This window comes from Rhodnius prolixus, unplaced genomic scaffold, assembly GCF_049639745.1.
Source record: "Rhodnius prolixus isolate KJV_2025 unplaced genomic scaffold, Rpr scaffold_6, whole genome shotgun sequence".
In the NCBI taxonomy this organism is placed as follows: Eukaryota; Metazoa; Arthropoda; class Insecta; order Hemiptera; family Reduviidae; genus Rhodnius; species Rhodnius prolixus.
The window spans coordinates 16,655,474-16,680,406 of NW_027411634.1; the positions used below are offsets into that span (position 1 = coordinate 16,655,474).

Genomic DNA, 24,933 nt, shown 5'->3' on the forward strand with positions numbered 1-24,933 from the left:
TTCCTAAACACTTGATTCGTTCTAACAAAATAAAGAGGTAAAAAAAAAAAAAATAATAAATTTCCTTATTGAGTGTATTTTTTTATAAATTAAAATTTATTGATATTGCACTTTGTAAATGTTATTTTGTGCGTGTAAAAATTCTTTCTTTTCGATAAATGAACTTGAAATAAATCTACTAAGATATCATCTGCACGCCTCGGTTACCCTGTTCAACTTTTCTATACTGTAAATAAAACCAAAACTTGTTTAGGCTTTACTTTTTTGTTTCTTAGTATAAATTTTAAAATAAAGTTATATTATTCAGTTATCCTTGAGTTATCATCGGTTTTATACGATTATAAAACAAATTCCGGGGAAGTGATGCGTATAGTTTTTAATTTGGCGCATAGGAAAAATGTTTTAATTATAGTAAATTTCCACTCTGAAAAATTCACATTTACGTCTTTTGATCTAAGATAGAATTATTTCCTTTAATACATAATCTACCAGATAATGTTTTTTTTTAAGTTTTGTTGATGGAACTCTTATTGTTTCTTTGAGGGAAAATCCCCGTGTTAACGGTCCTTCAAGGTCAACAATGGTTTCATCGATATTATTTGGGGAAATTCTGAATAATTTTATAATTTTTTTGTTTACTTGTGGTAATCACATTCGGTAATCAATTAGAATTTTAAAAAAAACACTATACTAGTTAGTTTTGGGTAACTTTTATTTCCTGCCGAATTCTATCTACATCTTTTGATTATGTACTATTGTATTTCCCTAAATTTAAAAAAAAAGCTATCACAATGTCCAATATTATTGACTCTCGGGGCAGATTTTGAGACGCGGGTCAAATTTTGTTCATTTTTTTTTAGTACTAGCTCTTGGGTCACTAATGCCCATTTGCACAAGAGTTAAGGTTAAAAATTTTAAACTGAATATTTTCAAAACTAAACATCTTTAAAATTCAGTTGGCTTAACGGGGTAAAACGGGACGAAACAAGTGCTATGGAAGTCTCTTTTTTACAAACATAACTGAAGAAAACCTTAATAAAGTGTGTTTTATCTGAAGAAAAATCTAAATATGGTTAGGATGAAAAAATAATTGCCATTTCAGTCTAATAAAATTTATTCTGCCGAGCTTTCGACCTAGGGACTAGGTCATCTTCAGGGCTAGTTTAGAAAGTAATATTTTTACATTACCAGGGTGGTGCAATGCAGTAGCGCCGCCTTTATGATCACAGTTTACCCTACGCCAAGTAAGTTATCAGATAGTCCCAAATGTGATTGCAATAGCGGGGAGGATAGGGACATCCATCACCTCCTCTTCAGATGCAGCAGATATAATAGAAATAGAGACAAGTTCCTAAAGGAATTGGCAACACATGTACGATTTCCCTGTAGCGCTAAAAGTATTTTAGCTATAATGAATCCTGATGCGCTACGAAGTATTTGCAAATTCATTAGAGGGAATAAAATAAAAATATAGGATGCAGCTAAACTCCATAGTTGCGATTTTAGTTCTTAATTACTCACACAAGTACTATCATAACTATACTACTAATTACACCACTCTAAGCTCACATCAAATAACGAAGTCACATTCAGAGACCATTGTGTTGCTCTAGGGAGGAATGTCAGTACGCAGCGCTCAAGATATCCTTATCTCATGGAAGCCACGAAGCAGAATGTAGTAGAAGAGTGGCTGGCATGACGAAGAAAGAAGGGAAAGAGGCTGTGCTATTCCTCAAATTGAATATTGGAAAAGATAGGGCTGGTTTTTTTCCACCAACATATTGGTAAATTAAGGCGCTAGGAGCCAACTGTAATTGTTCATACCAATATGTTGGTTTTTTCCAGCCCTCATATTGATTAATGTGCAAACAAGACCTCAATAACAATAAATAAATAAATAAATACAAGGGTGGTGTTTCTTCTGCCTTGTCTGTTCATGGACTGAGTGTGTGAATGTCGAGTTTTTTAACAAACATAATATGAGTAAAATTGTACAATTTTATTTGATATTTTGTAAACACTTTTGCTTTATTTCAAAATACTACAAAAGCATTTGTCGTCATTGGCGTTTTAGAACTGTAATGATCAAACTAAAGGTTATAGATAGCATTTAGGTAAATTGCTTTTGTGTCAATGCGTGATTGAAAAAAATACAGATAGAATATAAATTATCGCACACAATTAGAAAATCTAAATCAACCCGCATAAACAAACAAATGGTTGCCTAGCAATTGTGGGTCAGTGAAAAAGACTACTAAAAAGACACTGACCCGCGGGTCATAAGTTCGCCATCACTAGGGAACGGATTCGTATGTATTTACATATTTTTTTCTAGGCAATTTACAGACGTTTTTCAACTAGAAGTATTCATACTGACACTTTTTAAGCCGTTTGAGCCTACTTTTATTTCACATATTTCCACATATTTGGATGTTATCGCATATTTATACATATTTGATTAAAATAAATAAATATTTCTACATATTTAATCAAAATATGTACATATTTTTCATTTTGGGCATATTTTCATAATTGGGAGGTGGTTGACAGGAACTGTGAACCACAGACTGTAGGGCTGTGAATCACAGTGGTTAAAAAAGTGTTCTTAAAAGCATCAAGTCGCATTAAAATGCTAAAAGATCTCTATCCAGACTTGTGCCTTCCACCAGAACCAATATTGACAAGATGGGGTACTTGGCTGGAAGCAGCTCAGTATTACTATGAAAACTACAATAAAATCAAGAATGTCCTTTCACATCTCGAAGACGAAGCAGTAGCGATAAATACAGCCAAGTCTTTATTCGAGAAACCTAATTTAAGGAACGACCTTGCATTCATTTCTGACAATTGCGTATTTCTTGCACAAACCATTACCCAACTTGAGTCCCAAAATGTTCGACTGACAGAAAACGTGTCCAACGTTAAAAAAAAGTCATCGAAAAGGTGGAAGGAATACCTGGGAGTAAGGGAGATCTGATCAGATCAAAACTGGTAGAAGTACTGAGCAAGAACAAAGGGTGGGAGACCATCTGCCAGATTTCTGATATTATCAGTGGAACAGAAGTCACCTCAGAACATCGTGTACCCTTTACAACCAACGAGATAACTTCTTTCAGCAAGGCACCTATAACATCTGTAGATGTTGAACGATCTTTTAGTCGTTACAAGTCCATCTTACGCCCAGATCGTCGTCACTTTACGTTCCAACATTTGAAATTTCATGTGGTTGCAAACAATTTCGAAGAGTGAAGTTTTCAAAATTGAAAATTTAACACATCTTTTTATAAATAGTAAAAATGTTCTTTGTTGTATAAATCATTATAACTTGTAAAAACAAATTATTTTGTTCCTAATAAATTATTATAAATTGTAAAAATGTTCTTTTCTTGTATAAATAATTATAACTTGCCCCCCCCCCAAAAAAAAATCCATTTTCATAAAAAAAAATGTTTATTTTACTAAAATATTCCAGAAAATATTTTAAGAAAATCACATATTTTCCACATAATTGACGAAAATAAATGCATATTTTAATTAAATATTTGACATTTTTAAATACATAAAAATCCGTTCCTTAGTAATGATCCACCTTTTCAGGAAAAAATAGTATATCAACATGAAATCCAAGCTACACAACAATCCAAGCAGTTTAGGTAACCTTATCAACATGCTATGAAAAGTCCCAGACAAGTTTCTTGGGGGTGGGACCCAAACAATTATCCGCAAGTGGCGCTGAATCGATGTTTTATGTATAACCAATTTTTACGTTTTTCTCAAAAAACGGCTCTAAACCAAATTCCATAAAGGTACCTCAAAATTATGATAAATAAAATTTGATAAGGAAAATTCAATTTATGGTAGTTCTAGAGGAAGGAATGGTGGTCAGCATTCTATTTAAAGCGAAATTTCTATAATGTAATCATTTATATAATATAGACAAGAGAAATAAATGACTTGCAAAAATTCCGTCTTTGTAGAAAAATGGCGTGACGAAAGAACTAAGACTAAATTAACTTTTAAAATTATTTGAAACTATTTTCTGGATAAATTTATTCCAGATGATTCCTTTGGGGAGACAATTTCGACTTCAGTATTCGAGAACTGAATTATTAGAAATGCTTTATCATTAATGAGAATCAAATATGTACGACAATTAAAATTCTAAGTGTAAACAGTAATTATTTTGAACGATATTTTCACTTTCTCTTTATTTTTTTATGTATCTTAACTCAGATCATTTACCATAACCTCTTGTGTTCGAGGAACAAAATCTGATCTGAAACCCTGTTGTAAAGAGCTTTGAACAAGTGAAGTGATAAATTGGCGCCCGGAGAGTGTTTATGACTTGACTGGCAATTCACTGCTCTTTCTGCGAGGAGTTTCCTTGGAAATCCATGATGGTCTACTAGTCTTTGCAGAGAAGTCTTTTAAAACAAAAAGAATAGTTCTATGGAGAGCCCAGATCTTAATTTAATAGTAGTCATCCTTGAATATCAGATGAGGACGTTTGAGGGGAAGAGATCTGTTGGCATCAAAAAGTTATTTTTCTCACAAGAAAGGCTCAGGATAACTCATCATCGGAGGGACATGCATTATTATTTAATAATAAATTCAATTTTACAGGAAAACTTTCCACCTATTAGGAAAACTGCTAAGTTGTATCCCGAACACGGCCTTGGCAAGAACAGGCGACATTTACATCGAATAAAAATAATAAGTTATATCAGCTGCGAAATATAAGTTAATCTCTTTTAAGATTTAAATCATAATAAAAACATTATGCAAGTTCTCTCGTTTGATAAACATATGAAATAATAAGAATTAATTTCTATACTTATTCTGTAAATTAATGATATTATATAAAACCAGTTGTAATAAAATGTAAAACTTCCCTGAGGTTAGAAGTCATAATCAAGATTCTGCTGCATCACATCCCACATTTGAAATAAAAAGAAAAACTGTTTATACACCTACACTATATCAAATTCTACATCCTCATTTTCAACTTAAGAGTGGTCTGCATCCCTAACCAGGGACCAAAAGTTCGAAAAGACTTTTTTTCTCTTAAAATTCACAAAATAAATTAAAAATCTAGTATGAGAATAATGGGGAATATTGTTCTAACTCAGTGGTTCCCAAACTTTTTTGACCCATGGACCCCTTTTTATAGTTAAAACTTGCCCATGGACCCCTTTTTATAGTTAAAACTTGCCCATGGACCCCTTTTTATAGTTAAAACTTGCCCACGGACCCCTTTTTATAGTCAAAACTTGCCCATGGACCCCTTTTTATAGTCAAAACTTGCCCATGGACCCCTTTTTATAGTCAAAACTTGCCCACGGACCCCTTTTTATAGTCAAAACTTGCCCATGGACCCCTTTTTATAGTTAAAACTTGCCCATGGACCCCCAAGTGAAAAAGCTACATAAATGCATAGTATAAAAATTACAAATTTAAAAAAGCATTTTGTTAAAGAAATATTTATTGAAATTATAACTTTTGTTTAAAATAAAATTAAAAAAAATTAATAATTTGGATGAACGTGATGAGATGCTATGAGTGAATTTATATCCGGCTCAATGTTAGTGAGTAGCAACCGCAAATCCCCACGAGTAATCTTTGGTTCAGGTCTGCATGAAGAGCCGTTAAGTGATGACAGTGAGCAAATCATCATCTCTATTTTACAATTTCGAAAGATTTGGAAACTGAGAACGCTCTCCTCTTCCCAAGTTTTGTATTTACAGAAAATGTTTTGCAACAAACGCAGATATTACGCTTTTAGTTTTGATTAAATTTAATTGGTCACCTTGTTAGTCTCTAATTTCCATAATAATAAAGATGGATCTTAGTTTTATTATTTTATATTGAACCTTGCGCGGACCCCCTGACGTTGTACAGGGACCCCCAAATAAATTTTAATTTTCCACGGACCCCCTGAATGATACCGGGGACCCCTGGGGGTCCGCAGGGACCACTTTGGGAACCACTGTTCTAACTGAATTAATTAAATGCAACTAGCCACTGGTGAAGTGATAACTAAAGATTTTTTAGAGATTAACCAATTGTAAATATGAGAGTGAGTAGGAAAAATACTAGAAAAGCCTAAAAAATAAGGAGACATTATCCAAAATTATGTGTTGGAAACATAATAGAATGCAGGTCTAAATTCGGTTTTAAATTTTTTTATTTCCCACACTAGACTTAAAAGAACAGAACTAAACAGACGCTAACGACTATTAAAAAGACTCTTAGACGATAGATCTAAACCAGTGGTTTCCAACGGGGGCAGTGCCGCCCACCTGAAGAGATCTAGGGGGCCTTTTTTTTTGGTCAAAGACAAATTTAGGGGGCGTTGAGGACTAGCCGACGGCCCCCTAAGGAATGGAAAGATCCAAAGCATAGGCCGTGCGTAGGTCATGACAAGATTGCCAGCATTGGGAAACACTTAAAGAAGGTTTTACAAATAGATTTTGAGATGTCCTCTACATGATCATTCCCAGATTGGGTCCTAGAACTTTTCTCAAACCTACAAACAGCAGAATTATCATTGCAGGAGGAGTTGATAGAACTGTCGACAATCGTAGAGTTAAAATTAAAATTAAAATATGGATCTCAAGAATTTTGGCTTCAAAGGCAAAGTCCAGTATTATATCCGGCCGTATGGGCTACAATCAGATAGTTTTTTATTGCATTCTTATCGTCAAATTTAGCCGAAACAGTATTTAGCGTAGTCTTCAATCTAATAGCAAACTAAAGAACAGATTTCCAATAGTGGAACGCGGTGACTTAAGATGGCAGATGACAAAAATGGCACCAAATATCGAAAAATTAGTCTCATTACTCCAGACTCAGCCCTCGCACTAATAATATTACATCTATTTTTTTAGTAATATATATTTCTTAATCAAATTTTGAGCAATAACCAATATTGTTAATATCTTTAATAAAATCATTTTCAAAATCTTTCTTATTTTTCACCCAAGACCCGAGCGCTATCGAATCATTCTTTGAAAAAGTTGACTACGACCCAATAATGTTGGGAACGTATGGGCTACAGTTAGATTATTGTTTTCAAGATGGGGAGCTGGTAAGTTGAATTTTTTTTCTGAAAAGGGGGCGGTAGACCAGAAAAGGTTATCTAAACTGCATACTTTAATGTATCATATTAGTTATTATTATTCAGTACGGTAAACCTAACGTTACAAACTGAATAATAATAGCTAATATGAAATGGTAAAGATACCAATTGCACGTTAGAGGAAGAAAAAACCCTAAAGACAATAAGCGAACAAATGCAATAAGTGAGCAACTTCTCCAAAAGCTTGCTGCAACAAAACTAAGGCTAGAGGAAGGTCTTTTGAAAAAGTCTAAAAGCAAAACACCACAATAATGACTTTAGGAGAGCCTAAAAGAAACAAAAAGGACATAATAAAAGAATAACCAGTTCTATTTATATCTGGTTAACAGGCATTAGCAACCAACTTGCAGAATTAGAAAAATTCTAATTATTGCTATTAGAATGTTTTGTATGTGCACCAGGTAACCTTAACCTTAGGCTTGCACCTAATGATAAATTGGATGGATCTTCAATTGCATAAATGTATCATTAGTACAACATCCACGGCCTGCAAAATGCGCACCATTCAGTGTGGCACGGTCTGATACAAAATGTAAAGTGGACATTTACCTTTCTTGTTCTTGTTTTCATGGGTATCTCACATTTAGTCTATCGCTAACCTCTTGCATTCTAAGAGCACATTCCTTTGGAGTTTTCATTTTATAATTCTGTTAGCTGCTACATTTTTTTTTTGTGCAGGAGAAGCGTTGATTGACTCTCATAGTCTTTTGCTTCACCTGGGTGGTCAAGCCACTTTATTTACTGGGAGTTTAAGCTAATATTTATGATCCTGGAGTGTGTAAAAATGCTACCCATGAATTCTCTTAGCATGGGTGATGATTAGAAAGATGATGATTATTGCTATTTATTAGTTACTTACTTACTCCATGGCTCTACATCCCTTGTAGGGCCTTGGCCTTCTTCAACAATTCACTCCAAGCCGTTCTATCACTCGCTTTCCTTCTCCATCCTCCCGCATTTAACTTGGAGAGGTCCTCCTCCACCTTGTTCAACCATCTCAGTCTTGGCCTCCCTCTAGGCCTTCTGCCTCCGGGATGCCCTTCATAGGCGATGCTATTTATTAGTTGGCTGTTTTTTTTTTTCTCGGGTAACTGAACTAGTAGATAAGACAGTGTTCTATCCAAGTTGCGCAACATTGACAATAAAGGATAGCCATCCTTTGTCATCAGATCATTGAATGTGAAAATGAGAATTATAGAGCCGCAATTACGGTTTGAATTACTCTAGTTCAGATAAGCGAAATGCAAACGTTATTTCCAACAGCCTTGCAGCAATCAAAGTCCATCTTGCGGATGTTTTAGTGAGCAATTTTTTCTACAGTGGCTGTAATTGTAATAGGAAAATAATTGTTTAAATTATTACATTGTTTTACAATTGAAGTGTAGATTTCCTTTTACTGATATTTGTTGTGGTAAAAGTACAGTTAAAAAAATAATAAAAATAATGCTAATATGTCCACAAATATATTGTCTTTGTCTTTATTAGGCCCAAAAAGACTACCAAGAAAATGGTGTCAAATAATATCACGAATTTCTGTTACTCTACAAAATTACGAATATTAGAATTTTATTAGGGAACTACGTAATTTTGATTTTTGTTTTAAATTCACTAGGAGATTTTTATTTTACATTTAAATAAAGTTTAAACGACCAAGCTTTCATGAAAATAATTGAAATCAAATTACATCTAACCTAATCTAAAAATAGACCGGTTTGTGTCAGCCAGTTCAGCATTTCACCAGTCCGTGTGTGCATAGAACTGCAGCGTGCAAGCACAAGTAACAACCGAATGAGTGCATAGGGACTAAGCAATTTATGTTTTGATAGGATTTTGTTATAATTAAAATTTCGAAAGACTAATTTGATTCAAATTTTGTATTTAAGGTCTTTTAAATTTTGTCATGTATCCTCGGTGTTATTTTTTTTTTTTTTTTTTTTTTGCGCATCAACAGCTGAGGTTATTAGCGCCCGGAGCTTTTTCCAGTGCACTGCCGGCCTCCGGACAGTGTTCTCTCGTTACAGACAACACTGTCCATCACCGAACAGTGAGCTGTAAGAAGCTCCTAGGAAGAGAAAATCTAAGGGTCAGCTGCTGGATTCGAACCCGGGACCTCCGCGTGGGAGTCCAGTATGCTAACCGCATAGCTAATCCCTTCCCTCCCTCGGTGTTATTGTTACTTCAATGATTAAAAAATCAATATAACACTCTTAAAAAATAAAATTTTGTACAGTTAAATATTAGTTAGTTCAGAAATTTAATAGGAAATAGAATAAACTAGTTACTTGACTTGAATTTAATTTTTGGAAGTGTTAATTTTTTGGTTAGATTCGTTATTCTGACGTTGAAACGATAACTATATTTCTACCTCCATTATGAACACTTACGAGGGTCGTTTGAAAAGTCCGTGCAAAGTCAGAGAGATAGCACCACTGGCGCGTATCGAGGTTATGTTTAGTTAGTAGCATCTCTTGGAAGAACACACACCATGTTTCAGCCAGATCGGTCTATTTCTTTGTGTTTGGCATTCGTTTGAATCGAGGAAGTCGAGTGATTTTCAAAAAATGGACGAAAAAGAATTTCGTGTATTGATTAAACAATACTTTATGAAAGGCAAACGCCTCAGGAGACTAAAGAGAAGCTTGATAAACATTATGGTGACTCTGCACCTTCGATTAGAACAGTTTATAAGTGGTTTCAAAATTTTCGGAGTGGCCATATGGGCACAAGTGGCGCTGAACGTTCTGGACGCCCTGATGAGGTTACTACTCCAGAAATCATTGATAAAATCCATGATATGGTGATGGATGGCAGAAGAGTGAAGGTGCGTGAGATTGCTAGTGCTGTGGGCATCTCGAATGAACGGGTACATAATATTTTGCATCAACATTTGGACATGACAAAGCTATCCGCAAGATGGGTGCCGCGATTGCTCACGCTTGACCAAAAACGAAATCGTGTGAAATGTTGCAAGGACGGTTTGCAGCTGTTCCAGAAGAATCCGCAGGACTTTAAGCGTCGTTTCGTCACTGTGGATGAAACATGGATACATCACTACACTCCAGAGACCAAAGAACAATCTAAACAATGGGTTACCAAGGGGGAATCTGCGCCAAAAAAGGCGATGACCGTTCCTTCGGCCGGAAAGATTATGGCGACTGTCTTTTGGGATTCGCAAGGAATAATCCTCATCGACTATCTAGAAAAGGGTAAAACTATTACAGGTGCATATTATTCATCGTTATTGGACCGTTTGAAAACCGAGCTGCAAGAAAAACGCCCATGATTGGCCCACAAAAAAGTCCTTTTCCATCACGACAACGCACCAGCTCACACCTCAACAGTTGTGGTCGCAAAATTAATGGAAATAGGGTTCCAACTCGTTTCACATCCCCCCTATTTTCCAGACTTGGCTCCCTCGGACTACTATTTGTTCCCGAATATGAAGAAATGGTTGGCGGGAAAAAGATTTTATTCAAACGAGGAGGTGATTGCAGAAACGAATGGCTATTTTTCAGACTTGGACAAATCCTATTATTCGGAAGGGATCAACAAACTAGAGCAGCGTTGGACGAAGTGTATAAGCCTAAAAGGAGACTATGTTGAAAAATAAAAAAGGTTTACCCCAAAAAATTAAGTAGTTTTTATTTTTGCACGGACTTTTCAAACGACCCTCGTAATAGGGTTGATCGGACTGAAAGTGAGGCTATGGAATGTCAGTCTGATTGTGAAGTTCAAGACTGATCAGAGATAGATGAGATTAATGGATTTTTCTAGAAGTTTTGAATTCCAAGCTTTAATCTTGCCAAGTGGAGGGTAAGCAAAAACTGTCAATCTGTACAAACTAACTCTTTCCTTTACAAGAACCCTTTTAAGACAGATCTGGACTAATGGAGCTTGAACTGTAAGGCCTCCAATATCCAGAACCAGAGAATCCAATCTTTCCATTATAAATTTACCTAATTTCCAACGTTTTCTTTGTTTCCAATTCAACTTTTCTCAAATAACCTCAATATCCTGTTCATTACCAAACTAACCCATTTCCTGTTTTGTCCAGTAAGGCTACAAGCCCATCCTAAATTCTGTTGCCCCAAATCCTTTCTACATCCACACCCATTGTTCGAACCACGTAACCTCCTAAACTCTTACAGAATGTTTCAGCATAGGCTGGGATCCTCTTAATATGAGTGTGGCGCTGAGTTCTAGGAGAATCAATTGCTCCATTATGATAATATTATCACATTTACAAGATGCATTTATTGTAAAGGCTGCGGGCGGGGGGAAACTAGAACATGTGAATTCAAAAAGGGATCAATACATAAATAAATATAACGGAAAAACCTTATGTTTACAATTTAAAAGGAAATAAAAATAATGAAAATATAGGCTATACAAAATGATTTCCTATGGAAGTGGAAGGAGTTGCGAAGGATAAGTTGCAAGAACAACTTTCTCTTTATCTCAAAGTATAAGTTTATTTATTTCTTTTTGATCTTAAACAACTATTGCAAATTGATTTGTGCACATATTGAACTGCATTTGGCGAACTTAGCACTTCCTTATCTACTGTACAGTCCTTCTGCAGTTCTTATCATCTTATCTACAATATTATCTACGATTAAAGCAGAGAAAGTTCTTTTAATTTATGTCTTCTCATGATATTTAATCAATGAACCCAGTTTACTGCACTAATTACAATTCTACTGGTAACTAAAAAGCCCACAAAGAAAGAGAAAATCAAATAAAGATTTTCTTTAAATTTTAAATAATTAACAATGCGAGAACATTCTATAATTTGAAAAAAACTAAAATACCTTGCTTAATTTAAGTTAATTTCTACGAAAAATTGAGCTTAACAAAAAAAAAATAGAACTCAAAAAGGGTTCATGGGCAATAGGGGATGCAGAAAAATTAAGTCGTCCAATAGCTTTATAGCAAATCACTAATATCTGCAGACTTTCAAACTAATGTCGGACAATCAACTAAAAGAAGACAATGTCTACCTTCTAAAACATTTACCCAAATTTCATGGTACCGCAAAAAATGGGAATATCGAACCAGTTAGTAAAGAACCAGGGATTATATAAAATCTCTCGAGTATGTACCGAGATAAACTGTGGGTGACGTCAAACAAGGTACCCACACTCAAGACTTAGCTGGAACATGGAATTAGTCTGTTATTAATATTGTCTTTTTTTTATCAATAACCTGATAAAAAAATTATCAATAGGCTCCTCACACTATTTTTTTTGTAATAATTCACTGTTTAATTTTACACCAACTTTTTATCTTGAAAACATGATAATACTTGTAAAGTATTACATCAATACCTAACTGTAATTATTACTTAACTATTAGAGATTGACTAATGTAGTTGGGCTGTTCAACTAAATATCTTCCTTAAAAATTGGCTAGAGATTGGCCATTTTCTGTAGGGAAAACCCTGCAAATAAAATAATTCATAAACATGAATTGAGAAAACTCTATTGCTTTCCCGGACGTTTAGGCAAGCTTTTACTGTCATCTTCAGAGGATTACAAGATGTGCAAAAAATATTGGCACTCTTTTTACTAATTAAGCTTGTTTTAGGTTATTTTTACAGTTTTTTCTTTATACGAGGGGGTACCCAAAAATAACCGGAATTGCGTTGCCGCGCATGGAGCTTATGTAGTACGCATTTCTGCCGCTAGACGTGTATAGCGCAATTCCTTGCCAGTTCAGTCCTGCCTGTGTTGTCTGCCTGGCTTGTTCTGTTCATCTGCAGTGATTGTTTTTACCAGCGCTGTTTTGTTCTTTTTTCGTTTTTTATGATGGCAAGTTTAAGTGAACAACGTGCAGCTCTGAAATTTTGTTTTCTACTCGGCAAAAATGCTGCTGAAAGTGTTTTAATGTTGAAAACAGCTTACAAAGATGACGCTATGGGAAAAACTCAATTATACGAGTGGTTTACTCGGTTTAAAAATGGCGACATGTCGATTGATGACAAACCTCGTTCTGGACGTCCATCAAGTGTCCGAATCGACGAAAATGTTGAAAAAATTCGAGAGCTGGTGTTCACAGACCGTCGACAGACAATTGATCAACTGTCAGAGAGTAGTGGGTTATCTTTGAGCTCGGTTCAGCGAATTTTAACGGAAGATTTGGGGATGAAAAGGGTTGCTGCCAAGTTTGTTCCTCGAGTTCTGACTGACAATCAAAAAGAACATCGAGTTGAAACATGTCGTGCTTTGAAATAACAGCTTGAAACTGATCCAGACTTTCTGTCAAAGGTCATTACTGGTGATGAGTCATGGTGCTATGGTTATGACCCAGAAACAAAGCAACAGTCGAGCCAATGGAAGACGTCATCTTCACCCCGACCAAAAAATGTCGTCAAGTCAAGTCAAACATCAAAACAATGCTGATTTGCTTTTTTGATGCCAAAGGCGTAGTCCATTCAGAGTTTGTCCCCCCAGATCAGACCGTCAATCAAACCTTGTATTTGGAAGTTTTGAAAAGATTGCGCAATAGTGTTCGCCAAAAAAGACCCGATTTGTGGCAAACAGGAGACTGGTTCTTCCACCACGACAATGCACCTGCACACACAGCCATCTCTGTTACACAGTTTTTGGCTAAAAATGGCATGGTTCCGCTGCCCCACGCACCTTACTCGCCTGACCTGGCTCCGTGCGACTTTTTCTTATTTCCACGCATGAAAAAGGGCATGAAAGGTCACCGATTTGACAACATTGAAGAGGTCAAGAAAAAAACGAAGAAGGAGCTGTCAGCCATTTCTAAAGATGACTACAAAAAATGTTTCGGACAGTGGAAGCACCGGTGGGACAAATGTATTAGTTGTAATGGAGAGTATTTTGAAAAGGATAAGGTTGTTCTGTAAAAAATTTGTAAATAAATAGCTTTTAAAAAATAATTCCGGTTTTTTTTGGGTACCCCCTCGTATCTACCTTCTAAACTTCTGAAGATGGCAGACAAAGCTTGTTGAAATGTTGAAAGAACAATAAAAAGTCATGAAAATCTTTTAATATTACACATTTTGGAGGAGTTAGCCCCCAAGTATATAAGGGCCCTATCTAAAACTATTATTATTAATAACTCTGTAAATCTTAGCCCAGTTTTGATTTAAAAAAAACTGTTTACGAGGTCTGTAGATTAAGTAATGAGACTTAAAAAATTTATTCAAAAAGAATTACAATTCTATATGGTCACCTTCAAAATAACTTTCTTCAGAAGCCACACAGCGCTGGAGACGTTTCTTCCACTCCTAATAGCAGTGCTAGAACTCCGATACTGGAATAAGCCTTCAGCTGGTAGGTTACAGCCGTTTGAATGTTTTCAACTGTCCCAAAATGAGTTCCCTTGAGGTGATTTTTCAACTTCGGGAATAGAAAAAAGTCACAAGGACTCAAGTAAGGCGGATAAGGAGGCTGAGGAGCCACAGGAATGTTTTTACTGGCCAAAAACTCTGGTTTATTGAAATTACTGTGTGACAAGGAGCTTTATCGTGATGCAACACCCCACTTGTTCTTGATGTTTGGTCTCCACACGAATGACCCTTTTTCCAAGTTTTTAGAAGAACCTCTCGGTCATCAAATTTTGACCAATGAATTGGGGGATGAGAAAAATCTGCGGAAAAACCTTTCGCAAGACCAGAAGAACATCAGGAAGAAAAGGTGCCTTGACTTGTTGAATTCAATTGAAAATGACCCCCATTTTCTGGTGACGAGTCTTGGGTGTTTGAGTACGACACAGAAACCAAGCGCCAGAGCATGGAGTGGCACACTTCAACCTCTCCAAGGTCCAGTCGAAAACATTCAAACGGCTGTAACCGACCAGCTGAAGGCTATTCCAGTATCGGAGTTCGAGCACTGCTATGAGGAGTGGAAGAAACGTCTCCAGCGCTGTGTGGCTTCAGAAGGAAGTTATTTTGAAGGTGACAATATAGAATTGTAATTCTTTTTGAATAAAAATTTTTTAAAAATCAGACTAATTAATTAATCAGACTAATTACTTAATTTACAGACCTCGTATTTTTTAACTTTGACCCACCTTGGGCCATTTACTCAGAAAATTCCTTCAAAAATCCAGTAAAAATAAATGAAAATTCATGTAAAAACATCTTTGTTTTCGATATTTAAAGTTTTTTGCAGATGATTGGATTGATTTTTAAAGGTATTCTGTAGAAAATCTATTAAAAAAGTATCAGGAAAAAATAATAAATTTTAAAAAGAGGATTGCAAATATTTAATTTATTCAAGAAACACCTCGAAATATAAATTTTAAAACCTTTTAATTTTAGGCTTTTCTCAGAACAAATTCTGAAAAGTTGCTTTCTTTTGCTGCCTTAGTATGAAATTTTTTTTGTTTTAAAATGAGTTTCAACAGATTTTGAAATTGACCGATTACTTTAATAATATCTTCGTTTTTCTTCGCTAACTAAAAACATCTGATCGGTATTTCTATTTAAATATTTCTTGATGGGAAATGTAATTGTTATTGCCAAAAACAGGTTTGTATGCGTTTCTAGCAGAAAATTGAAAATTTGTACAAGGATTCATCGGTTAAAATTAAAATTTTATAAGAGGTTCCAATTTTTTGAAGCAATTTGAACCTTTATTTGAAGATTATAATACAGATTAGTAGAATATTCAGAGAAGTTATGACTATGATGAAGTTAGAAGTATGACTGATGTAGAAGAAACCCTTAAATTTATAAGCAACACCCAGAAGAAATAACTACGCTCCGCTAGCGCTTAAGAATTCTCCAAATAGTTATGCGAGGGTCGTTTGAAAAGTCCGTGCAAAGTCAGAGAGATAGCACTACTGGCGCGTATCGAGGTTATGTTTAGTTAGTAGCATCTTTTGGAAGAACACACGCCAAGTTTCAGCCAAATCGGTCTATTTCTTTGTGTTTGGCATTCGTTTGAATCGAGGAAGTCGAGTGATTTTCAAAAAATGGACGAAAAAGAATTTCGTGTGTTGATTAAACACTACTTTATGAAAGGCAAAACGCCTGAGGAGACTAAAGAGAAGCTTGATAAACATTATGGTGACTCTGCACCTTCGATTAGAACAGTTTATAAGTGGTTTCAAAATTTTCGGAGTGGCCATATGGGCACAAGTGACGCTGAACGTTCTGGACGCCCCTGTTGAGGTTACTACTCCAGAAATCATTGATAACATCCATGATATGGTGATGGATGACAGAAGAGTGAAGGTGCGTGAGATTGCTAGTGCTGTGGGCATCTGGAATGAACGGGTACATAATATTTTGCATCAACATTTGGACATGACAAAGCTATCCGCAAGATGGGTGCCGCGATTGCTCACGCTTGACCAAAAACGAAATCGTGTGAAATGTTGCAAGGACGGTTTGCAGCTGTTCCAGAAGAATCCGCAGGACTTTAAGCGTCGTTTCGTCACTGTGGATGAAACATGGATACATCACTACACTCCTGAGACCAAAGAACAATCTAAACAATGGGTTACCAAAGGGGAATCTGCGCCAAAAAAGGCGAAGACCGTTCCTTCGGCCGGAAAGATTATGGCGACTGTCTTTTGGGATTCGAAAGGAATAATCCTCATCGACTATCTGGAAAAGGGTAAAACTATTACAGGTGCATATTATTCATCGTTATTGGACCGTTTGAAAACTGAGCTGCAAGAAAAACGCCCACGATTGGCCCACAAAAAAGTCCTTTTCCATCACGACAACGCACCAGCTCACACATCAGCAGTTGTGGTCGCAAAATTAATGGAAATAGGGTTCCAACTCGTTTCGCATCCCCCATATTCTCCAGACTTGGCTCCCTCGGACTACTATTTGTTCCCGAATATGAAGAAATGGCTGGCGGGAAAAAGATTTTATTCAAACGAGGAGGTGATTGCAGAAACGAATGGCTATTTTTCAGACTTGGACAAATCCTATTATTCGGAAGAGATCAACAAACTAGAGCAGCCTTGGACGAAGTGTATAAGCCTAAAAGGAGACTATGTTGAAAAATAAAAAAGGTTTACCCCAAAAAATTAAGTAGTTTTTATTTTTGCACGGACTTTTCAAACGACCCTCGTATTATTCCCGATTACAAATAAATGTTTTAATGAATTATAACGCCATTTATTATTTATAATAAAAGAACGGGAAACAGAAATTTTTTAAAAAAACAATATTAGCGCCGTAAGGGCTGTAATGATGTAGGAGTCAGCAAAAAAAGTGGGGGTTAGATTGGCCGGCCTGAATCTCCTTGTATATGACCGGTATTATCGACCTTAGTAACAAGGCGGACCACAGTCACTTTCAGCAATCATGTACCTATTTCTCTATACATTACCTGACTTATGTACTTGTGAATGTATATTTACTTGTGTCCTATTTAGTTTTTATTTCAAAGCAGCGCTTACAATATTGCCAACATAATATTCTATACCATTAAACCACAATTTTTTAAGTCACCATTATAACTTACAAAACTGGTGTACAAATGGATTTTGCCTAAATTATTGTAACCATTACAATTGTAATTTATCAATTTCCTGGTTATGGGAATAGTAGTTACAATAATCTGATTAGATTCATGATTAATTTCCTAATCACGTCAAAGTTTGACTCGTTGTGCTATGTGTGATGGGGGCATTATCATGACTTTGTATTGCCTTTTTCTATATTCCGGTCGTTTTTCACGTAATGATCGATTTAAATCGATCATTTGCTGTTGGTAGCGATCAGTGTTAACGGTTTCACCAGGTTTTAACAGCTCATAATAGATTACACCCTTCTGATCCCCAAACAAACACAGAGCATTTGTTTTCTTTCCAAAGCGATTTGGTCTTGCAGTGGATGTCGATGGTTCGCCTGGATTCACCCATGATTTACGACGCTAAGGATTCTCAAAATATACTTATCCATTTTTCATCACCTGTCACGATTTGATGGAGAAATGATTTTCTTTTGTAAGTTTCTCCCAGAATCAAAAAAATAAAAATATTTCTAGAAAAGTGGTAAATATTTTAAAGTTAGAGTAAAGAGGAGGATAATTTTATATACGAGTTATAAAAAAACAAATTCTATTAAACTAGAAATCAGCTGATAATTTCAGGCAACACAAGCGACTCGTTAGAATGGATTAGTCGCTCGTAGTGGCCTAGAATTTAAACTGTCTAGTCCACATTTTTAATTTCACAGTTTCACCAAAGAAATGTTAGCCGATATTTCTTACAATAATCAGCAGAGGCACCCTTGCATGTTAAAAGACTGAAGACTCATATGAGGTACTGTTACTATTATTCCATAAAATTATACTGAAATGAAACGGAAGCTAAAAGCAACCGCTCTCCAAGAACTGTCATAAAATGGATTTTTCTTTAAGTTTGTGGAAAAATCCAAAGATCCATATCGCTGAAGGGGGAATTTTTCACTCACATATGATTCATATTTATTTCCCACAGGTGATATAACAGTTCAATATACAGAAATAGTACTTTAGAGAGAACTTTAACTGTGTATCCCTTCCTTAAAAGTGCATTTAATCGAATTTTCTGTAAAAAAAATGTTTCTTTGTAAAAGTGCAAGAGCTGCATCTATACAATTTACTGAAAAGCTCAAAAAATTGGACAATTTATTTTGGAAAAAGTGGTACTTTTTACGAGTATGTTACGATTTTGATCGTACCTTATTCGCGTGTCTTTTCTTTTTAGTTTTCCGCCATTTTTAGTTTTAGAGAGAAAAAATATACAGTCAGAAAACTGCCTATTTCTAATAAAGATTGGCCTAATCATTTATCCATTGACGCTGTTAAAGCAAGTGAAACAAATCTTGAAGTAGATGTAGTACCATCGGCGGATTACTGAGGACAGTTCTATTTGATAATGGAGTTGGTAGCGCTTTTATTGTTTCTGGGACACAGTTGCAGAAAATCAAATTCTATTTTTGGGACTTTTTTAGCTCCCAAAACAATTAGACGGGAAATGGTTGCAAATTTTTTGGGAGGTCTTTAAGTAATACGACGAAAATTAATGAGGTTTATTTGTTCATGGACGGTAAGGATTTCGCTAGATACTCTGCAACTTTTAAATATTTTAAATCCTTTTTAGTTTTATGATGCATTCATATTTTTAAGTTTGAATTATATATTTATGTATAAAGTTCAGTTTAATATTTCTGTTAATTATCGAAGATTTATTCAATGATTCTATTGTCTGTTTGTAACCTTTGTTCTGATATCTTTCCAGTATTATTATTTTTTTAATTTCTTGTGATTCTTTAATTCAGTAAGAACTTTTGTTTTATCTAATTTATTATGTATTACCCGAAGTGTAATCAAGCCAATTCTTGGTTTAAAGTACAGTCAACTATAAAACAATAAATAATAAATATTTTGCTTAATTTGAAAAAGAAAACTCTAAGGATTGGTAAGGTATTAAGAATAAAACTGTATTTAATTCAGTTAAACAAGAGCATACTTGGCAGGAACAAGTGAGAATATACGATCAAACACCCTGACGAAATCTACGGCAATAAATACAGCTCTAGAAGTAAGATTACAGCAAATAACCTGTTACAAAATATCTGAGGAAGAGCTCAGTTATTGTAAATAGGAAGAATATTGGAGAAGTTCAACGGAAAGAAGCTGACAGCTGAACAGGAAGTTAAAATTAGAGAAAACTTGAGTTTTTCTTTTTTTTTAACTTCGCTACTCTACCAACCATTTTTTCGTACACATTAAACCAATAACTGAAGAGATATGAGATATGAGTTGATAATTTTATAAATATCCAGTAAAAATTAAACATAATCAAAAAGATAATGTAAAAAGTGACTTAGATTAATATATCTAAAAAAAAAAGGTAAAAGAGATCAATGATTACTTGGGACCCAGTCTTAGGTAATTAAACCTAACTTAATTTTGATTCTAAGTTAACTTAATAATGTAACACAAATGTTTAGTGAAAAAATGAAATTGCTGATTTCATCAAGCCTAACTACATTATCATAATAAAAATAAAGCAATTAGAAAATTTTGTATTAAAGCATAAGTTGCAGTAATTTTAATCAACAGGAAAAGTTTACTTACCTAGTAAATTTGAAAATAATTTTGACGATACAGAAATTATGCACAGAAACACAAAATTTGGTAATTAAATAAATGACAAACTAACCAATTTCTCACACAATGCACTAAAAACTCTTAAATCAAAAATAGAAAGTTTAATTCTGACGTAGAATTAACTCTTTTTAACAGCTAAACTCTAAAACACAGTTCACTGTCCTAAATCTCATCACGAATTATGAAAAAAAATAAAAAAAACATTAGATAAATAAATAAAAGAACTAGAGAAGGCAAACAACAAAGAGATATCAAATTATATTCAACTGGATAGAACAATGAAGATTCATTTTGGAAACAATACTGCCAACTGTGGATAGACGCTAGAATTAAAAGTTTGGCTAGGATGTATTATAAAAAAAAAAAAAAGTTAAGTCGGTAAAACATAAAAGACTACGTTAAGACTTGTTCAGAAGCAGGACCGTAATACAAATGACTTTAATGAAAGAAATTAAATTAAAAACACGTTATTATAAAAACAAACGTATGACCCCTATAGACAAGTAGAAACTTGCAACAGATAAAATATTGAAGTATCATGTACCAATAAGCAAACGTGTTTTGTAGAAGTATAATGTTCTATCAAGAACTGTATGTATTATTATTATTATTATTTTTTTAATGTTTTCTCAAGGAACACATTGTAGAAAAGAAATTTGTTATTTGTGTGGTTAACTTCTTTGCTAACTTGAGGTTAACCTGTTTATACAAATGAGGGACGCCGACCATTAGTAAATAAGGAGAACCTATTTTTATACAAATTAAAAAATAAACAATTATATTTAATAAATAGAAAATACAAGAATGAATAATAAAAATTACTGAATATAATTTTTACAAAAATATATATATTTTTAGACAAAAAATTCAGCCTGGATAATAAATTCGTTACGTCTAATAATGAGAACTATTTATGCAAATATGCCATGGTAGCAAACATGTTATATCTACAGAAAACATTACCTTCATAAACTCTTTAATCAAGGGCATTAATGTTACTCGAAACGTAAAGCAAAAACAGGTAAAAATTTATTATCAGGTCAGTTTCAACAAAACTTCTTTTTTCTAACAATAAACTTTTAAAAGAGGAAAAAATTATATTATTTAATTTAATGTTATGGAGAAACAAATTATGTTTCTAGGCTATCATCTGGTATGAGTAATAATATAGTTCAAGCGATTCACTATAAGCACTATAGTAAAGATTCACTTTACCATTACTGACAATTTGTTCAATTTTTTATGAAAGATTTCCTATAAAGAAAAAAATACAAAAAACTAATTTTAAACTGGATCTAAAGTCTAAGTGATATTTGGATTTCAGGATAAAATGATAATTCATTTTAGTTCCGTAAAGTCTGAAGATTAATTTTTTAAAGTAAAAATGTCAAGTTTAAAAAAAAACGAAGAAGTTTTAATTACGAAATGTCTTTTAAAGAACAAAATTTTCTGTCTTTTTTGCAATTAAACAGGTTCTCTGGAACTTTCTCTTGTAAGCAATTCTAATTAACAACAACTCCCCTCAAACCACATGTATTCAAACTATTTTATTTTAAAAATAAAATAAAACCCCATTTTAATAAGTAAATTTCAATTACATCTAAATTTAAAGACAATAAAACAATTGCTGATTTTGTATTAAAGTAAAATAATCAAGAAATATTTACAATCTATTGTTAAAAATAAATTCGTAACATAAATTTTTCATTCCAAATAAAATCCCAGCCGCTTTCGGAAAATTGCAATTAGTGGAAACCTATAGTGATCAATTTTTTTTTTACTTAAAAAAAAATAATTATAATAATTGTTCATCTGTGAGATTTGAAACTGCCGTGTTCTCCGGCCTGACGAACTGCTGATAACTTCGTTTTTTCTGGATTACTGTCTTCTAATAATTTATTTTTTGTGAAACTTAAAAATCTTTAAAATAAGAAAACTTCTATTTAATTAAAAAGGACCAAGTTTGATTCATTATAAAAAAATAAACTAATAATTTTGTATTATTAAAAAGTGCAGCAAACATAGTAAATTTCTTTGATTATTTTCACCCCTATTTATGTTAAAAAACATAAATAATTATTTAAATTTAGCAAACTTTAACAAAAAATAAATAAATCAAACACGGCCAAAAAATATTCTCAAGTAATATTATACTTTAATTATATTAAAAGATTGATTAAAATAATAATAAAAAAAAAATACTAACGTGAATGTAAAGTACTGTACTTGTTGAGCAGGAGAAATACGTTAGCCGGGTGGTGCACGCAACACAGTCTAAGCACTGACTGAACTGTTCAGCTGTTTCAACACTTCCCTTTCTAGCAATACAGTACACCAGCGCACTCTTTCTTGCGGTTTAAAACAATTACACCTTATTATGATAGTTTTTCCCTAAAATGTTCATAGTTATTCATATTTAAGTAAATAATTATTGACTTTCATTAATTTAAAATTGTTTTATACAAATACAAATTATTTAATTTAAATATTTTATAATTTCTCTCGAAGATTTCTTATTAAAAGGAAAAGTACTAATCTTAAATTGTTAGGCCTAAACTTGAATGAAAGTATAATCAATTAGATGATTTTTTTCTTTTTTAATGATCACAAGAAAGCAACCAATCTAACATATCCTCAATCAGATTTTATGATTTGGGAAAGCTTTCACATGGTCAACTAAAGGAATTATTTTAATAAACAAATATTTTTAATTATTTAAATTGATTTTAATATGAATTAACAGTTTTAAAGCTGTTATAGAGCAAAACATCTCAAGGACTTTGGTTCGGCGGTCCAATTGAGATTCTGCAATCCGTAAACATTGGATATTTTAAGTTAACGGCAGAGAAGGTAGGGCTATCTTAACCGCATGATTCAGATGTTTTGGGAAATAGTTTAGGCGCAAGAGATATAGTTTTAAATCGTAGATCACAATGATGTATCTGAAGTGCATACAATGCAGAAGTGCATCTTCTCCTTTCTTGATGCTATGGTCCACAATCCTTTCTCATATCACGGTGAATCTAGGAGGTCGAAGTAGTTTCTTCTCATTTCTTAGTACTATTGTCCACGGCTGACACATTTACCTCCATCATTTCACGAACTCTGCAGCGAATATGTGGCCGAAGAAGTTATTCAGTTCTTCTTCTTTCTCGGCAAAATGGTCTTCGCAGGACCTTAATCTTCTCATCGCTCTTTATCTCCTTCTTATTTCCATTCTTCCTAAATGTGTACTTCACGTTATGGAACCCAACAGCTCAAATCTCAGTCTACGTTTTATACTAGTTCCTCAAGGGTGTTTAGCCTCATTTCGTTAGGAAGCCTAGAATCTTTCAATTCTTTTAAAATGCATCAACCTTTTAATTCTTCCTGTACCCTGGTGTTTTCCATTGATTCATTAGTTTTGTCCAAACTAGGTTTCTATTTCTTTCTTTTAAGCCCAAATATCTTCCTAAGAATCTTCAATTTCCTAGCATTTCCCTCACTCGAGTGCTTTTCTTCGCCGCCTATGTCTCTTTCGCATACCTTGCTGTTATAGATCTTAAGTTCATCTTGTAGAAAATAGAATGAATAAGGACCAACAAGTCTGCAGTTTTTGAGGGCGTAGAGGAGTCTACATAGGAAAATAAATTGGCAAATGACGACAGAGGGGTTAAATATTAATGGGATATAACGTAAGAAGTATGTACGGCTCCGAAGCATGGACCATGTCAAAAGTAGATGAGAGGTCCTTGGCGGTATTCGAGCGGAAGGTTATCCGTAGAATTTATGGCCCTGTACATGATGGACAGAACTGGAGAATCCGGAAAAACCGGGAGGTATATGCTTTGTTCAAGGAACGCAACACAGTCTAAGCACTGACTGAACTGTTCAGCTGTTTCAACACTTCCCTTTCTAGCAATATAGTACACCAGCGCACTCTTTCTTGCGGTTTAAAACAATTACACCTTATTATGATAGTTTTTCCCTAAAATGTTCATAGTTATTCATATTTAAAATTGTTTTATACAAATACAAATTATTTAATTTAAATATTTAATAATTTCTCTCGGAGATTTCTTATTAAAAGGAAAAGTACTAATCTTAAATTGTTAGGCCTAAACTTGAATGAAAGTATAATCAATTAGATGATTTTTTTTTTTAATGATCACAAGAAAGCAACCAATCTAACATATCCTCAATCCCATTTTATGATTTGGGAAAGCTTTCACATGGTCAACTAAAGGAATTATTTTAATAAACAAATATTTTTAATTATTTGGAACAAATAATAAACATAGTGCTTAGACTGTGTTGCGTTCCTTGAACAAAGCATATACCTCCCGGTTTTTCCGGATTCTCCAGTTCTGTCCATCATGTACAGGGCCATGTAGAAACCACGTCAAAATTGTAAAACTCGGAAGACTGCGATGGGCAGGGCACGTGGCAAGAATGGGCGATGAAGAAATACCCAAAAAAATTATGGATGGTAGCGAACAAGATCCCAGGAGGGTAGGCAGACCAAGAACGCGATGGCAGGACTGTGTGGCAAGAGATGCTTTGGCCTTGCTTGGATTCCGTAACTGGAGGGTGGCTGCGCAGCAAAGAGACGCCTGGCGGGCACGTCTTGAGGAGGCCAAGACTCTTCATGAGTTGTAGCGACATTTAAGAAGAAACGTAAGAAGGCAAGTCAGAAAACCATTAAAAATAGTAAAAGAA

The 24,933-nt window shown here is 34.2% G+C and overlaps 1 protein-coding gene across 2 annotated transcripts in view; it reads right to left on the reverse strand.

Moving 5' to 3' along the window:
* Positions 1 to 22,583, reverse strand: part of LOC141460916 (sodium-independent sulfate anion transporter-like) — a 174,801-nt gene extending 152,218 nt beyond the window's left edge. Inside the window, exon 1 of one of the 2 annotated variants that reach the window (XM_074141373.1) lies at positions 22,442 to 22,583. The gene's annotated coding sequence lies outside the window, so the exon portion shown is untranslated. Of the gene's footprint in view, positions 1 to 20,202; positions 20,415 to 22,441 lie in introns of those variants that run through there. The other variant, XM_074141370.1, reaches the window with a different exon arrangement.
* Between the last annotated feature and the right edge of the window lie 2,350 nt (positions 22,584 to 24,933).